The sequence below is a fragment of the Prinia subflava genome, chromosome 11 (assembly GCF_021018805.1).
Source record: "Prinia subflava isolate CZ2003 ecotype Zambia chromosome 11, Cam_Psub_1.2, whole genome shotgun sequence".
Lineage (NCBI taxonomy): Eukaryota > Metazoa > Chordata > Aves > Passeriformes > Cisticolidae > Prinia > Prinia subflava.
The window spans coordinates 25108963-25126864 of record NC_086257.1 but is presented as its reverse complement, the minus strand read 5'-3'; the positions used below and the strand labels follow the sequence as shown (position 1 = coordinate 25126864).

Here is a 17902-nt window from a genome sequence, read left to right as displayed (position 1 = left end):
ATGAATTTCACTTTTGGGAATTACATGTTTTATTTTTTGAGCCAACCCCCTCCTCCTTTATGGCCTCCTCAAACAATTGTGTGTGGGATGAAGCTCAGGGATGTTGAGGTGCTCCCAGTCCTGCCCAGTGCCAGCCAGGCCAGTGTGCCCATGGCACAGGTCTGCTTGGTCACACAGTTCCTCACAGAAAATACAAAAGCTGCCTAACAACACAAGAAGGTACAACAGGGTCAGTTTATTATTATTTCACACTGGGGTTTAATATAAAAACATGAGGATCCTGCTCCTGCTTCCCATATCAGGGAAGAGGCCTTTGTTTCCAACCTGGATCTGTTTGACACGATATCCAGCAGGAAGGCAAAGCTGTTATCTCCAACGCTGGGATGAAAATGAGGAACGAGGGCTCTTTATCGCCTAATGAGGGAGAGACGAGATTGTCCATATGTTTCCCACACTTCCTCTGATTCAGATAATCTTTTACAGATTAACCAGAGGCTCCTCATTCTTTGCAAACAAAACAAAATGCTCCTGCCCCTGAAAACTTTTACAAAACAAAGATGTGATCAAAATTTGGAAAACTAATAAGAAGGATGGTGTTGGGTGATTGGTCAGACATTGCCAGCTTTAATGAGAAAGAATTAAAACTACTGAAATGTTTGGAACAGAAACCCCTTCAGCAGCACCATGACATGGGCTGGCCTTGCTGCATTTGTGAAGGAACTCATTATTTTAATAATTGCAGCCTAAGAAAAACCTCAGGCTTTGGACTCTTCGGGAATAATAACAAAGAAAAGGAAAAGAGCTGGGCAGTGTTGTCATCTGTCCCACCACCACTGCTCACCCTGCGCAGCCTGGGGCTGAGGACACATTTTAGCTCAGTTCAGAACCAGTTACACAAAGCAAACCATGGCCTGAGTAATGATGTGCCAACAAGTGTGTCAGTGAGCAGTATTTGCTGAGCAGTTTCACTCATTCATCAGAGCATGCAGACTCCCCCTGCTGCATGTCTGACTCCACAGGGGAGGCAGATGGGCCTTGCTCTCTGTTTATAGCCCGGGTAATCGTGTCAGATTAAATGGGGGTGTTTGCTAGCACACTGTGCCCGGCAGTGCCAGAGCTGTATCAAGAGAAAGGAGAAAATCTGTCATTTCAGGCATGATTTGCAGACCAGACCAGGGCCCCTCTCCATGGAGGCCTCTTTTCTGATAGAGGCCTTGAAGATGTTTGGTTTCTGCTGATACCAAACAGATAGCTGACACCCATGGGAAATTTTATCTGTTGTATCTCTCTGGGTGAAGTTTCTGGGTACCTTTCATCCTCATTGGGGATTTTACTCTGACCAGGCTGCTGATCCTCTGGAAAGCCCAGAGAAGAAACCGGGTGCCTGTGCTCTGCTTAGAAAAAGGCTTCAGGGTGGAAAGAGAGCCCTAGTCCAGAGTATCCCTATCCCTGCCAAAACATACAAAATTCTGTAACAGCAATGGATATTTCTCGGGTGACTATTCCAAATCCTAGTAAAATCAAATCAGCATATAATTTACTCTCTGTAATTGATTTTACTATTTATGAGTGATTGAAATCAGGAGTCAGGGTTTGTCTTTCTCAGTTGTTGTGGCAGCCTCAGCGAGGAAGCCGTGCAGACACAGAGACCTGCTCCCCACTCTGCTGCCGGTGCTGCGGCCGAGCTGGGGCTGTGCCAGGCCAGGACTGGCTGCTCCATGCCATGAGCCAGGCACTCATGGGAAGCTGTTCCCTGAACTCCTGGAATACCCCCTAGGTGGGATGGTGAATCCAGCAGCGCTCTGAGGCAGGGTAGAGCAGAGCAGGACACCGGTGGAGGAGCGGAAAGAAAGGACAGGAAATCCTGTGCAGGGCCGTGCTGGCTGCAGCGCCCCTCGGCAGCGCTTCCAGGCTGCTCAGCTGCGTGCTGCACCTCCAGCTGCACCTGCAGCATGGCCCCAGCGCGGGCAGCGCAGGGCGCAGGTCCCGCAGAGGCAGCTCCGCTCCTGGCATGGGGGCTGTGGGCAGGAGCCCTCCTGCTCCAGCTGCTGCGGGCACAGCTGGCACAGCCGAGAGGAGCCACCCGGCCTTTCCCTGCAGCACTGCCTACGCTGGGCTCTCGGCTGCATCCTGCACACCCCTTGCCCTGGCCATGCCCACCACGGGCTCTGCCAGGTGGGAGCCACTGCACGAGTGGCCAGTGAAGATGGGGCACTGTGGCGTTTTCCCCCTGGGCTGAGTGAGGGACATTTCCAGCCAGCTCTGAGTGCAGCAGAGCTTTGGGCAGAAGGGCTTCTGGCTTTGGAAGCCTGGGGATGGTGGTGGAGCAGAAATATCAAGAATGGCCTGGAAGTCCCCGGCCCGTGGGGCCAGGCGTGCTGTGCCGGCGGAGCGCTGGCCGTTATCTGCGGCTTGCAGCAGGAAGGAGCCCTGGGCACCGCCCAGCCATTGCCCCATTTCCAGCACCGTGGGCCCATGTCAGCGGCCCAGGCCCGCTTCCCCAGCAGCTGCCAGCGGGCAGATTAATGGGGCACAGGGAGACGTCTGCAACCGGCGCGCTTCGAGCGGCGTGTCCGTGTCCCTGCCCCGAGCTCCCGGCAGCGAGCTGCGCTGCAGCCGCCATGCAAAGCACTTCCTCTGCCGTGTCCTTTTTTACTAGCAGAAAGTAAGTTTTGCTTCCTTAAGAAAATATATGCAAAGCCCAGCCCGTGGTTACTGCTGCACGTAGGGCTCACTTCACCCCCTTGGCCCCACAGGTTTGGTAAGTGTCATTCTCTGGCCTGTCACCGCTCCCCCTCCCAGGCCAGCGCGCTGCGGTCGCGGAGAGCAGCATGTTGTAATTGGCCCGGTGGCAGCGGGGAGGCGGTGGCTGTGCCAGCAGCGCTGCTGGGCCCCGAGCACCCGCAGGAGCCCGGGAGGGAGCGAGCGCTGGCCCTGGCGCGGGGCCTCGCCAGCCCGCGGAGTGCAGCAGGACGGGGCGGCCGGCGGGACGGACGGTGAGTGGTTGGCAAAGCTGGACGGGTTTATTGTTGTCTTTCCTTGTGCTGCTTTCATGTATACGTCTCGCTGTCTCGAGGTAGTGAAGACTTGAATGATTTATTAGAGAAATGAACACTAAATGCAAGATGTTTTTATGGAAGGCATGAGCAGCAAAACTCTGTGGTTCTGGAGAGCTTTAAAAGTCACAGTCAGACCCACCATGGACACTCTGTGGCGCGTGCTGGGGGTCCACCGGGACCCCTGTGGTGTGGAGCTGCACCCTGAGTGAGCAGCAGCCTGCTTCCAGGGACACGCGGGACAAACGTGGCTCGGAGCCACTGCCATGGCGCCGGCGCGTGCATCTTCTCTTTCCTGCTGCTTCTACTAGTTTTATCTGTTCATCACCTGTGGTGCTTACTGTGCTGGAAAAGCTGAGAGAGGGGTTTTCACATGCTTGCAGGAGCCCTGTGAGCTGGTTTAACATCTGTTGTGTTCTGGCAGTAGAGGGGATACAGGGCTGGCGCGGCACTCCCGCCATGGCTGTGCTGCACTTTGGGTGCACTTCCAATGGGGCCGAGTGCTGCTCCTCCGCAGGGTCCTGCCAGCCCTGGGCGAGGCAGGCACGTGTCCATCCCTGGGCATCGCTCCTCAGCCCCGCTCTGGCACTGTTGGTTAAGTGCACGGGAGACTAATATGACATTAATCCTCTGAGAACAACCCTCAGGTTCCTGCCGTGAAATCCGCTGCTGCTGGTGAATGTCCCACCAGTTTTCCATGACTAAACATCCTGCTGGGTCACACAGCCAGGATCACACACTGAACACCCCGCTGGGTCACACAGCCAGGATCACACCCTGAACACCCCCTTCTGTCACACAGCCAGGATCACACACACTGAACACCCCGCTGGGTCACACAGCCAGGATCACACACTGAACCCCTGTTGGGTCACACAGCCAGGATCACACACTGAACACCCCGCTGGGTCACACAGCCAGGATCACACACACTGAACCCCTGTTGGGTCACACAGCCAGGATCACACACACTGAACACCCCGCTGGGTCACACAGCCAGGATCACACACTGAACCCCTGTTGGGTCACACAGCCAGGATCACACCCTGAACACCCCGCTGGGTCACACAGCCAGGATCACACACTGAACACCCCGCTGGGTCACACAGCCAGGATCACACACTGAACACCCCGCTGGGTCACACAGCCAGGATCACACACTGAACACCCCGCTGGGTCACACAGCCAGGATCACACACTGAACACCCCGCTGGGTCACACAGCCAGGATCACACACTGAACCCCTGTTGGGTCACACAGCCAGGATCACACACACTGGACACCCCGCTGGGTCACACAGCCAGGATCACACACTGAACACCCCGCTGGGTCACACAGCCAGGATCACACACTGAACCCCTGTTGGGTCACACAGCCAGGATCACACCCTGAACACCCCCTTCTGTCACACAGCCAGGATCACACACTGAACACCCTGCTGGGTCACACAGCCAGGATCACACCCTGAACACCCCGCTGGGTCACGCAGCAGCTGCTGGGCTGGGCACCCACACTGCTCCCGTGGGGCTGGGGGAGCAGCAGGCACTGCTGGAGGGGCTCCAGCATGAGCCACAGAGAGGGAAAGAAATCAACTTTGCACAAAGTGCAAAAGCTGTAATGTGTATCACAATTATTTGCTGGGAATTGCATTGTGAATTTTGCTCATTTATGTGCTTGTAGACTAGGAGAAATTATAAGTATTTTCTTGCTTTCAACAAAAACACTATCACATAGTAGTCGCAGGATGCTTTAGAATAAAAGGACAAACGATGTAAGGAACAAGTCCTAACTTTGTGTGCTATATTTACAGAAATGCACATGCAGATGAGATCATTGAAATGTTTTAATGTTTCTGGCCTGGCGGGAAGCGGTGGCTGCGTGTGCCGTGCAGCAGCCACGGGAGCGGGCTCCGGAAGAGCAGGGAGGCAGCAGGGCCTTCTGTGGCAGCAGCACTGGAGCTTGTGTCAGACCTTTTTGGGGAACTTGAGCTTCACCAGTGTTGCACAAATAAGGGCATCAGGAAGCAAACGGCTTCTCCCGGGTTGCAGTCGAGTTCAGTTCAGGTTTGAAGCACCTCTGGTGTCTGCCTTTAATAAAGGCTGGAGGAGGGATGGAAAATCAGACTATAGGTTGATTCAGTGACTGCTGTATTGCACCTATTTGGTGAGATAAAACAAAGACACAGGACATACTTGGCGCCCTGGTGGAGTTGCACTGTGGTTTCTGTCTGTGTGTGAGGCCAGGTATGGAGACCCTGTGGCACTCATGGGTGGGAGCCCTGCAGTGAGGAGGTGTTTTTGTCCTGCTCGAGGTGCAGCTCTGAAGAGGATGCCCACAGCCACCCCCATGTCAGGCTCTGGGACACACTGGTCCCAGTGCTGTGTCTGCTGCCTGCCGTGCTCAGAGGAAAGGGCAGACACCCTGGCACCATTTTCATAGGTCAGCCTCTCACCTCCACAGCACCAGGGCTGTACTGACTCAGCCAGCAGAGCTCCTCTTTCTTGCTCCAGTTGCAACACCACATAGGGACTATAAAACACAAAATATCTCTCAAAAACTTTCTCAGCACACAAGGTTTCTCTTTGTCCTTGAGTACTGATCTATGTCTTCTGGGCTGAGTGGTGCACAATGCTGTGTGCAATGACATATTCCTTTATTCTTGCTGTGAGACAATGAGTCTGTTGGAATCCCAGGTGGTGATGGTTATTGGCATTGCATGATGACCTGGGAGACCCCTGGGTCTGAGATTTCTTTATGATTTTCTCTTTACCCTGCCCTGCCTGGACATTTTGTTGTGACAGAGCTTGTGCCCGATATCCGTGCCCTAGGGTTTGATCCCCTGTAACCTGCATAAACTGCATGAATGCAGCGTGTTCACTTTATGGGATACAGAGAGAAATGCCATCACTGTGCCCAGGACACGGCTGCAGTCTTCCAGTGCCAAGACACTGTCCTACACCACTGTTTAAGCATTTGGGCAGGGAGGAGTTTGTATGGAATCTTTGTGACCAGAACAAGTGCTTTGAAAATGCCCAGGGCGGTGATGTCGGTTCTCAGGGAGGAAATGGCCCACGGGGCTCTTTGTGCTTGAACAGGAACAGGAAGAGCACAAAGGGCCCAGCACAATGTTCACAGCCCTTCGGGGCCGGGGCTGCCTGTCTGAGGGGACTCTGCACTGCACCACAGCGAGGCAGGTAAATACAAAACATGATGGGATACCAGCTGTCATGGATTTTGTTCGGATCCGGATCAAACGTCATTGAAACACAAGTGTAAGAACATGACATTTTTCTGGAAGAAAATGGAATGCTTCTTTGTCCTTTCAGTCTCCAGTTTCTAGGAAAAAGCCATCAGAGGTAATCAGCAGGTATCAGAAAGCTCTCCCAGCCAGTGAGGGGCCTGCACTCCCTCGGGCACGCGGCTCACCCGGATGCTCCCGAGCCTGGGCGGCTCTGAGCAGGGATGCTCACTAAACCCTTTCTGTTCCCAAAGTGCTGCCTGCCCTGTTGCAGGGCTGATTAGAGCACAAGAAAAGCAAAGTTAATTATATCCCCTTCAGGCTGTGTCATAGAACAAAAAGCCTCATGTAGGAAGGAGCTGGAGTTAGATCTCAAGACCAGGTAACAAAATCTGTCTCCCAAAGTCAAGTGAGGAATTATTCGTTATTACTTCATCTCACAAAACATAACCCTCTGCCTAGGTGTCTGTGTAAAAAGATGTTTACCTGACACGAGATAAACTCTGTCTCTTTCCTTGTCTCTTTTCAGTTTATGTCTTTCCTAAACCGTGGTTAGCACCACAGCGGTTTGAGGAGCCCCTTGCACATGGCTCTGGTGCGTGTCCTGGGACACACTGACACAGCCCCGGCTGATCGGGAGTGTCGTGTCTCCTTTTCTGCGCTCTGCTGTCAGTGTCACCCCCGACACCCGCCCCGTGGCACGGGCAGAGCCCGCCTGTTGCCTGTGCTGGGGCTGGCGGGGCAGCTGCTCTGGGGGTGCCGGGGAGCCCGCGGGCCTCTGAACCAGCCGCGCTGCCGAGGCTGCTCCGGCCGAGATGAGGGAAGAGCGGCAGCCGGGAGGGCAGCGGGGTCCTTCTAGCTGCTTTGGGAAGCAAATGTCTAGAGGATCGTGTCCCCAGGAGCGGCCTTAGGGGGTCTGCAGCCATCGCGTGGGGCGTTCCGCGGACACCGCCCCGGGCCGCGCTGCCGTCCCTCCCCCGGCCGCAGGCGGCGGGGCCGGGCACGTGTGCGGGCCCGGGCTCGGTGACTCATGAGGCGCCGGCCGCTCCGCCGCGGGGAGGATGAGGGAGGGCGGCCCCGGGGGAGGGCAGCCCGCCGCGCCGCCGCCCCGCTCCGCGCCTTCCCCTCGCTCCCGCCGTGCCCGGAGCGCGGAGGCCGCGCCGGGATTAGGTGAGCGCGGCCGGGCCGGGCCGGGCCGGGCCGGGCTCCCCGCGGGCCCGGGGCTGCCGGCGGGGCTGGGGCCGGGTGGCGCTTCCGGGCGGGGCGGGGGCGGCGGCGGAAGCGGGGCCGGGGCTGGCGCGGGGAGCCCGGGCCGCCGCTGCCTCCGCCCGCCGCGCCGGCGGCACCGTCAGCATGAGCCGCTGAGCCGGGCGGGCCGCGCCGGCAGGGCCCCGCCGGCAGGCCCGGGGTGAGTGCGGCGAGAGGCCCGCCCGGCGGCGGGGGGAGGCGGGCGGCGGCCCTGCCCGGCGGCTCCGGGGGAAGGGTGGGAGCTCGGCGGGCCGGGGACCGGGGCGCGGCCCTGGGGCAGCGCCCGGCGCGGGGCTCCCCGTGCGTGTCCCCGCCGGGAGCCCGGATCCCCGGCCGCGGGCGAGCGGCGGCTCCGCCGGGCCGGGCCGGGCCGTGGGCCGGGCTCGGCCGCGGGCCGGGGCTGCCGGGCCGGCTCGGCGCTGCCCGGGCGGGCGGCGGTGCCCGTGCGGGCCGGCTCCGCGGTGCGGTGCCCGAGGCGGGCGGCGCGGGCGGCAGCGCCCTGTGCGCGCTCTCCGCACGGCCTGGCCACCGGAGCTGCCGCGGTGCCGTGACGGAAAGAGAGCTTTTTCTTCTCTTTTTAGGGAAAGTTCTTGAATTCAGAACTTTGTTTTGCAGGTGCGAATAAGTCAGTTTGTTAAGACGGTATAGTGGAGGGGAAAAATGCAGGAATGTTTGTGTAAAGTGATTGTCATGGAAAAATATGCGATTGTTTCTTCTAGAAAGAAATTACTTCTTTTGGTGATTTTTTTTTGAGGTGGGGAATATATGCCGCAGAGCAAGGGAGAAGCAGGACACGGGTGACAGATATAGTAAAGTACAGGAGAGCAGGTTCAGGGAAGGGACGTAACGGGAAAGAGGGACAGGAGTAATGAATTGTTCTGGTGAATAACTTAACTGGGTTATGCCTTTTTTTGGCACTATGGAGAAAGGGTTCTAATGAAATGACAACGCGTTCCGAAGTGACAAGGAAATGATTTGCATAATGCATAATTAACCTGTGGCACTTGTTGCTGCAGGGGAAGTTTGGGGGCAGAGCTGAGGAGAGGTTGCAGGGTCCCCTCAGGCTGGCTGTGTGTGGCTGTGACCCTGAGCAGGCCCACTGGCACAGAACAGTATAATGGTAATGTAGAGTAGATAAAAGAGGAAGAATGAAAGGCTTGGCAGCCCCGTGCTCGCTGCAGTGGTGACAGGACTGCTGCATGTGGAAGGCTGGGCTGTGCCACTGCAGGAACCAGAGGTGTCGCGAGTCTCTCTGCTCTGGGCTGGAGGCAGGCACGGGGAATGGGCGGTTCAGGTGTACCCACAGCTGCCTCCAGCCTGGTCCCCCGGGCAGGTCTGACACCCCGAGGGGGATCGGTAATGCCCTCCTGCAGTCTGCCCTCCAGGGCTGCCTGGGGGCAGGTGAATGCCCCATTCCGTGGCCTTGGTGCCGTGTCCCAGCCGTGTCCCGCTGTATCCCTGCGTCAGGCGCTGCTCTCACACCCCTTGGAGCTGCCTGTGCTGGAGGCCTGGAGTATAACAGTGAAGTCCAGGAGATGGTGAAGGGTGCCAGCAAACAGCTGGAGCACACACTGGCCATTGGAAGGCTGCTGCCCCCAGGGCTGGGGTTTGGCTGCCCAGAGCAGATGGGCTGTAAAGGCCCTGTGGTTTCAGCCTCTCTGTCCAGGAGGGTTTCTGTGGCCACAGGAAGGTTTTTACATGTGTGGTGTAGATGAAGATCTGATGGCTGGCTCTGATTAAATTGTAGGCTTCCCTCTCTATTTTTATTTCCTTCAAGTACTTGTTTTGTTCTGCTGCTTCAGCATCAGTGGGGAGGTAGTAGTGACACAGGGATGCCTGTAATTAGAGGGATGAGCCTCAGCACCTCTCTATTCCTAAATAGGATGATTTCTGCTCAAGTTGATTCCTGCTCAGGAACTGGTGGATAATCTGCAGACATCATTTTCTGACACTGAGGAAGTCATGCGTGTTGGGTTGTAAAAGGCCTTGCGGTAACTCCCATTACTTTCAAAGGCTTAATAGGTGTTTTCCTTAGGCATATTTTCGATGGGAATGCTGTAAACAGCATGTTAGCTAAGGCCAGCTTGTTAAGGTGAAACTGCAGGAAAAGTTCAGATCCCATTCGTTATGATTTATGTTCATGCCAGGGATGATTTTTGCAACTCTGAGTTTATCAGCAAATTCCTGCTACTACTCCTGTCTGGAGGGAAGGGAGAGGGAGGATCTGGCAGAGTTCAATTGTTTCCCTGGGAATTGCTAACCTTCAGTGTGTCCTGCTGTGCCCAGCCCGACACAGGGGCTCTCCTTTCCCTTGCATGACTCGTGGTCTCCACTGTTTGTGTGCCTTAAGGATTAGAGCAGTTGCCTACGATTATTATTTTGTAATTTAATCTTATTAACAATTATATACCGTAAACTTAGTTTTCCAAGTTACGCAGCAAAGTAAACACATTTCTTTCCTCCTACCCATAGTTATTTACCAAAAGGATTAACATGTAAATATGTTTGAACGCTGTCCTCGGTGACATTTGGAGCCTGCTCTGCCGAGAATATGTGCAATTGCAATTCCGTTAGTGTCAAAGGGAGTTCCCAGCAATTAACAAGGAAAGAGAAGGGACTATTAAAACCATGTTGTAGTTGTGATGAAACTTCAGTACATCCTAAGATAAGAAAATACCGTAATAAGAAAATACAGCGAGCTGAAGGCTGTGTGTGGTTCCTGTGAGGATGCTGGAGCCCACTCTCCCTTCAGCAGTCTGCAGGGGCAATGTCCTAGTCAGTACTTTGCTCAGAGGAAAAAAACAGTGACAAATGTTGATTTACCCTGATCTGTGCATTCCAAACCAGCAGTAAGTTCTGCTATTCTGAAGATGCTCTGAAGTCTCTTCAACAGCTTCAGAGGCAGTGACAGGAGAGCGACAGCAGCACGCTGAGCTGGGGCAGGCTGACAGATACCAGGTTTCCTGTGCTATTGGGCAGTTTGGGGGCTGGGTTTGATGTGTGCTCAGGGTGAAATCCCACTATCTGTCAGAAGAATTGCTTTTCCTAAAGGATCCTAAAGGATTGATTAATTTTTTAAATGTCTACTTTCTGTCAACTCCTACCCTGTGAAATAGTCCATGCTTCAGATTATGTGAGTTTAATTGTTACAGAAGAATACTTTTATCCAAAATATCTTTATTTTAAGTAGCTGGGAAGAAAAAATGTTATAATCTATCCTCAGTAAAATCTAACTCACGTTCTCACAATTCAGCTTGATTAACCTTGAGTTTTTGAAGGTAAATTTGCTATTGGTACAAATTAGTAAGAGCAGCAGTGGTGTGTAAGGTGACAGTACTTCTGTCACAAGGGTGCAAAATCCTGCAGTTTGAGTTAATTTTAGCTTGAATATACAGGTTGTACAGGAAAACTGAGGCAGGCAGGCCTGAGGAAAATGCAGCTGGGCCTGAGTTTTGTGTAGCCAGATTATAACTCCCATAAGGCAAGTGCATGGCCAGCATTAGCCCAGCCTGAGGCATGGCCAGCTCAGCTTGTGTCTCTCTGTCCTTCCACAGCCCCACTGCCTCCTGGAGCTGCCCTGAGCTGAGCACTGTGATAAAATGTATGAATCCTGTGTGCTCATGGGACCTTTGCTGTGGGCAAATAGGCCAAATATTGTTTTCTCAGAAAAATATTTTGGTTCATAAATATGCAAAGTGTATATGAGTAGCTGAATGGAGTGAATTTCCTCAGAATAAAAAGCAGTGAGTGCTAGATAGATTGAGATATGTCCAGTCATTTGGTGCTTTGAGCAGAGCTGCACAGCCCTCCGTGGTTACCCTGGCTGGGCTCTGTTTATCAGCCCTTCTTGTGAATGTACAGGTGACATTTCCAGCGTGTGCAGGGTGTCCAGGTTTTCCTGTGGGAAGTGTACCTCGCTGTCCGCCCTGGGGCACGCTGCTCTTGTCAAAGGAATTTCTTTTCCCTTATGTAACTTGTTGGTGTTACATCCAGAGTCGGCTCTTGCAAAAGTGCGTCAGTCTTGCTTGCAGTGGCACAGAAAAAACTCAGCAGAGCGTGCACTGAATTCCCCCCTTATCTCTCTATAGCACATTTTATGTATCTTGTAGTGAGATGTTTTGTTTCTACAGTTTCAGACTTGGTGTTTCAGAAGATTAATAGACTTAGCAGCCCTGTTTGCTCAGCTTAGCAGCGATAACAATGTAATAAGTCATGAGACGGTCGCAGATCATCTGGCAAGGCGAAATATGCCTTGGACTTGAACTTGGAGCAGGTATTATTTGCAGAGAAAAGTGAAATGTTGAAAGCATTATAAATAGCGTGTCCTGACTTGGGTGGCTGTGGGTTCAGGTCTGCCTGCAGAGCCTGCCCAGGAGGCAGCCGATGGCATCTGCATTCCCCTGGGATGGGCCGGGGAGGGTGAGGGCAGCGTTTGTACCGTACATGGCTGGTATTTACTGCAGCACGTAGGGAGCCCTGGCTGGAGGAGCGGGGCTGGGCCCCGGGCTCCCAGATCCTCCTGCAGCAGCTCCGTGCATTCCTGCTGCGCCGCTGTCTCCCGCGCCCGCGAGCCCAACGCGGGCAGTGAGTAAGGACTTGGGAACCCGGAGCATTTTTGGGCTCTGGGCCCAATCCTGCTTCCAGAGAATTTAATTGGATTTTTTTCCTTCTAAAAAAGGGAGAGCAGTCAGGACTGCCCGGCTCAGTCCTGCGAGGCCCTCGGCGCTGCTGTGTGCGGTGTGTGAGGCCAGGCTGGCCGGGCAGGGATGGGCTGCGGGCAGCCGGAGCCCCCGTGGGATGCGCTCCCGAGGCTGCTGGAGCCGTGGCACTGCAGTGGCGTTATCTGCACTGCAGTGACAGGACCCAGCGCTCCAGGAGATCAGCTTTGCCTCTAAATGTGAGTGAACCGCTGTGGGAGCACGTGGAGTTCGCTGTGTCAGTGGGGTCTGCTCTGGGCCTTTGAAGCCCGCGGTGCCCGGGCTGCGGGCGCGCCGCACCAGGGACGTGTGTCAGGAGTTCCGAGCGGGTTGCCAGGCTGGAGGCGCAGCAGCAGGCCCGGGCTGAGGTGCGGGCTGTGCGCAGGCAGGGGCCGGGAGCTGCTGGCAGGGCTGCTGTGCAGGGCCACCCGCCCTTCTCTTCCTCGCCGCGCCCAGGGCCGCCCGCCCGTGCTGCCCGTGCCTCTGGCTGCCATGGAAGGAGGGTCCCGTCCATGCGGCAGCGCTTTCTGGGGAGAGAGAAACTCTCCGTTTTTTATTCTGTGACTGTCCGAAGCTTGGAATAAGATCCAAGCGAAAATGTTGATTCCAGTGAGGGGAGGAGTTTATTAGTGCTTGGGCAGCATTCTTGACTTTGTGTGGCCACCTCTGGTTTTCAGTGAAGTCCGGTGCTCTACCTGTAATTTTATAGGGCAGTCCTTCCACGCTCCAAACGTGTAGGCACAGCTTCAGTGGACTTTGAGTCTTCTTTCAAGCAGTGAAAAATCAAAGGTAGTCAGTCTGTGATCCTGATAATGTAATTATGTATTTTTCAGCTTTTTGATGTGTAGCAGTTAAAAATGTTGATTTGGGAGTGTGGGCGTTTGCTGGAGCTTTGCAGGCTGCTGGGAAGGAAGTCCCTGGGCAGATACCTTGTTTGCTGCTTATCAACATTTTATTGAGCTCCCGTATTTATGTGCAAATATATTCAATAAATAAATAAATCTTTAATGATGTGATTGTTGTTGTGAAAAGTAGACACAGCCCTGTTTACTACTTCTAATTAAATACAGCTAATGGTGGAACAGAAATACAAGCACTTGAACTTCTTTCACTCATTTTTCTGCATGACTAACAAAATTATTGCTTTGGATTTGGTTTGTTTTGTACAAATTTTGAGCATTCTGTCTTCAATCACCATTTTCATAAAAAGCTAGGTTTTCTTAAGTAATTTCAGAAGCTCTTTTCCAAATATCCCATGATTTTTGTGCAAGAGTAGAAATTTAAACTTTCATTATTGATATTTTAAAATGGCTTTTTTGGGCTAGGAGGGAAAATAAAGGAAAACAGTAATCTTTTGAGGTTTTTCCAAAATTCCTTCATTGCATTTCGTTTGGGTAGCTTGCCATGTTAATGAAAAGGGGGCACATTGAGGAGAACCCAGGCAGAGGATAGAGGGTTCTGTGTGATAAATACCGTGGGGCAGTGTCAGTGGCACCGCTGCTGTCACACACAGGGAGCAGCCCAGCTCAGGAGCCCCTTTGTGACTTTTGTGACTTGTCCCCTGCGTGGTGCAAGCTCTGCTGGCTGAGGCCGTGTGCAGCAGAGGCTTTTCTGAACAGGGGTGATAGAGGCTTATTTCCCATGGTTATTGTTGGCTGTGGACATGCCATGATTCAAAATGAACAAGCGTAACAATACACTAAAGCAAATTCTGATTAAAAACTTGTCTCAGAGATATTTTCCACTTCTTTCCTAAAATAAAAGTCATGCAGTTTTTATTACTTCTTTTTAATGCTAGTGACTAAATTGGAGCTTTTGCTTGGTATCTGAAGACACGTGTATTTGTTTAGTTTGCGTGAGATTGGTCACGATCCAAAATTAATCACATCAGTAAGTGTTTCTGTGCTGCTGAGCACTTTATATGTAGGGATAAAGTAACGGAAAACGTCTCCTAAACTGGTTTAGTTTTGCTGTGTATGGAAAAATAATTTTGTATTTAGTGTATAAGTCATCTCTGATACCTCAGATGGTGACGGAGCAGAGAGAATTAAAAATCCGATTCTCTGTGGTTTAGATTCTTGTGTAACTAATGAAATAGATTATATAGATTTGTTGTATTTTCTGAGATGTTGTACAAGTTTTTATTATCCTGGAAGGATGTGATTATAAACATAAATTAAATGTGAGGCCAGAATGAATCAAAGCATCAAAAGTGGTCTATTTTGGATCTGAGATTCCCTGAGAAACAGGCAGCTGTGAATGCAAATGCAGTCGGCTGTGTCTCCTGTCTCACAGCAGATGCTGGAGTGTTTTCCAGGGCTGTCCTTGCTGTGTGATTCATGTTGCAGACTGGAGTCAGGCAGTGTTGTCACTGCACTGGGCTGGCAGTGTGTCCCTGCTCCAGGTGTCCCCAGCGTGGCGGTGGTGGCAGAGGTGTGGGGCTGTGCTCCTTCCTCGGAGTGCTGTGCCTGGCTGCTTGGCCGTGCTGCAGAGCAGGGCGCTGGTTTGCTGCCTCAGCAGCAGTCCTCCAGTCCAAACTGGACTGCACCGAGGACTCTGCTGTCCCTCATTCCCATAAAATTTTCTGGTCCCTGGGGAGGAGCATGGGCTTGTCCTGCATTGCCATAGCTGGCCATGGCTGAGCTGAAGTGACCAGTTCTGTGAGCTGCTGCAAGCAGAACTGGGTGTAGGGAGTTCCTCATGAGCTGGACTCATGTCCCCTTTTGGTTGCCCTCAGGTCAGATGCGAGATGAAGCAATCCACGATTCCCATAACTGTGATGGGCCTGGCGGGGGCTGTGCCTGGAGTGCAGCAGGGTGTCCCCATGGGCTCGTGCCCCACTGTGCTCCATGTGTCCTCAAGGCCAGGAGAGCTGCTGGCACTGTCACCAGGAGCGGGATGGCACACCAGCGGGGAGCAGGTGACATGAATGGCCTGCTGTATTCCTGGTAGTTAGGTTCAGATTTAATTTTGCTGGTTAATTTGATGTGTGCAGGATATGGGGGCTGCATCCAGACTCCTGACTTGAAATTCTTGTCCTAACAAAGGGCTTGTCGGGCAAGACCAGTGTGTTCACAACAAATGTGAACAGGCAGGAGCTTTGAAATCTGGAGTTTTTGCTGTGGCTGAAGGTGGGAGGGGTGGCCCAGCCAGGGATGAGTTAGTGAGGCCAAGGGGAGGAGCTTCTTGTCTGGAGGAAGTGCTACTATTAATAAATTAATAAGTTAGTAGTGACCGTGTGTATGTCCTGATCCATCAGGTGCAGACTGCAGTGGTCTGTCAGGACTCCTTTTTCCCCCTGCTTTGTCCAGCTGTCTCTGGGGAAGGAAAAGCCAACCTGTGCACCAGGGCCACATGGTGGCTGCTTTAGGGAGGGAAGTGGAAAGCACTCTGTGAGTGGAAAGCTGAGCAGTACCGAGGTGCTGCTCTGTTTTCCCTTGCAGTACAGAACATGCTCAGGCACCAGACCCGTGGGAAGCCGGGGTTGGAGTCTGCTGCACCTCTCACCTGAGAGCTCCTCTGGGTCGCTTCTCCCTGAACCATCTGCACCAGCTGAATTTGGTGTCACAGGGAATCGGTTCCTTCCCTTGCTGAGTCATGGACATGGCTTTTTCTGTGGGGATTCTCATTATGGGTGATGCTAATCATCATGTTTTACATAAATTCATGCACTCATGTGCAGTTAGAAATCAGCTGTCACTGTGGACGGTTTCTGCCTTTTTGCTAGTGCTGCAGGTGCCTCCCGGCTTTGAATCTGGGCTGTGGGACTCATCCTGGGCTCTGCCGTGTGGCTGTTCCTGAGGACAGCACCCGGCACCGGCCCTGCTGAGGCAGGCGTGGCAGTGAGCTGGGAGTCACACCTGCATGTGGCAGGGCAGGCGTGGCAGTGAGCTGGGAGTCACACCTGCATGGGGCGGGGCAGGGCAGGGCAGGTGTGGCAGTGAGCTGGGAGTCACACCTGCATGGGGCAGGGCAGGGCAGGCGTGGCAGTGAGCTGGGAGTCACACCTGCATGGAGCAGGGCAGGCGTGGCAGTGAGCTGGGAGTCACACCTGCATGGAGCAGGGCAGGCGTGGCAGTGAGCTGGGAGTCACACCTGCATGGAGCAGAGCACGGCAGGCGTGGCAGTGAGCTGGGAGTCACACCTGCATGGAGCAGGGCAGGTTTGGCAGTGAGCTGGGAGTCACACCTGCATGGGGCAGGGCAGGGCAGGTGTGGCAGTGAGCTGGGAGTCACAACTGCAGAGCAGGGCAGGTGTGGCAGTGAGCTGGGAGTCACACCTGCATGGGGCAGGGCAGGGCAGGTGTGGCAGTGAGCTGGGAGTCACAACTGCAGAGCAGGGCAGGGCAGGCGTGGCAGTGAGCTGGGAGTCACACCTGCATTGAGCAGAGCAGGTGTGGCAGTGAGCTGGGAGTCACACCTGCATGGAGCAGGGCAGGGGTGGCAGTGAGCTGGGAGTCACACCTGCATGGAGCAGGGCAGGGGTGGCAGTGAGCTGGGAGTCACACCTGCAGAGCAGGGCAGGTGTGGCAGTGAGCTGGGAGTCACACCTGCATGGAGCAGGGCAGGTTTGGCAGTGAGCTGGGAGTCACACCTGCATGGGGCAGGGCAGGTTTGGCAGTGAGCTGGGAGTCACACCTGCATGGGGCAGGGCAGGGCAGGTGTGGCAGTGAGCTGGGAGTCACACCTGCAGAGCAGGGCAGGCGTGGCAGTGAGCTGGGAGTCACACCTGCATGGAGCAGGGCAGGGCAGGGGTGGCAGTGAGCTGGGAGTCACACCTGCATGGGGCAGGGCAGGGCAGGTGTGGCAGTGAGCTGGGAGTCACACCTGCAGAGCAGGGCAGGCGTGGCAGTGAGCTGGGAGTCACACCTGCATGGAGCAGGGCAGGCGTGGCAGTGAGCTGGGAGTCACACCTGCATGGAGCAGAGCAGGGCAGGGGTGGCAGTGAGCTGGGAGTCACACCTGCATGGAGCAGGGCAGGTGTGGCAGTGAGCTGGGAGTCACACCTGCATGGAGCAGGGCAGGCGTGGCAGTGAGCTGGGAGTCACACCTGCATGGGGCAGGGCAGGGCAGGGGTGGCAGTGAGCTGGGAGTCACACCTGCATGGAGCAGAGCAGGGCAGGGGTGGCAGTGAGCTGGGAGTCACACCTGCATGGAGCAGGGCAGGGCAGGTGTGGCAGTGAGCTGGGAGTCACACCTGCATGGAGCAGGGCAGGCGTGGCAGTGAGCTGGGAGTCACCTGCATGGAGCAGGGCAGGTTTGGCAGTGCTGTCCTGCACCCTGTGCTCCCTGGGGAGGGGCCGGGGCTGGGGGCCGGCTCCTGGGCTGGCCCCGCTGCCGGGGGTCATCTTGCTGCTCTCCTGCCTTGCTTGGCTTGTGTACATTTGTGATTAATCAAACAAAATGTGCAAGAGCTGGATTAATAAATAGCTTGTAGTTTTGGGAAGGGTGCATAGTTGATTTTTTATGACCTCTCAAATATCTTTGTATAGAAACAACATGTTTAAAATTACTATTAGAACAAAAAACCCCTGATTTTAATAAAGCAGGTTTTATTTTTCAGTTCAGTTTGTTACTTCTTGGAATTTTAATTTAAATTACTAGATTACTGTTATTTTTAAAGATAAACAACTTCTTTTTAGACTTGCTTGTCCAATGTCACTT

General features: G+C 54.0%; 1 protein-coding gene across 16 annotated transcripts in view; it reads left to right on the top strand.

Annotated features, from left to right (window-relative positions):
* The first annotated feature begins 2647 nt into the window (after positions 1 to 2647).
* MBNL1 (muscleblind like splicing regulator 1) overlaps positions 2648 to 17902 on the top strand; it is a 68296-nt gene continuing 53041 nt past the window's right edge. For 3 of the 16 annotated variants that reach the window (XR_010081599.1, XM_063408533.1, XM_063408521.1), the window contains exon 1: positions 7284 to 7464. The gene's annotated coding sequence lies outside the window, so the exon portion shown is untranslated. Of the gene's footprint in view, positions 2666 to 2846; positions 2997 to 7283; positions 7465 to 7545; positions 7703 to 12245; positions 12440 to 17902 lie in introns of those variants that run through there. The other 13 variants (XR_010081600.1, XM_063408525.1, XM_063408535.1 and 10 more) reach the window with 12 other exon arrangements.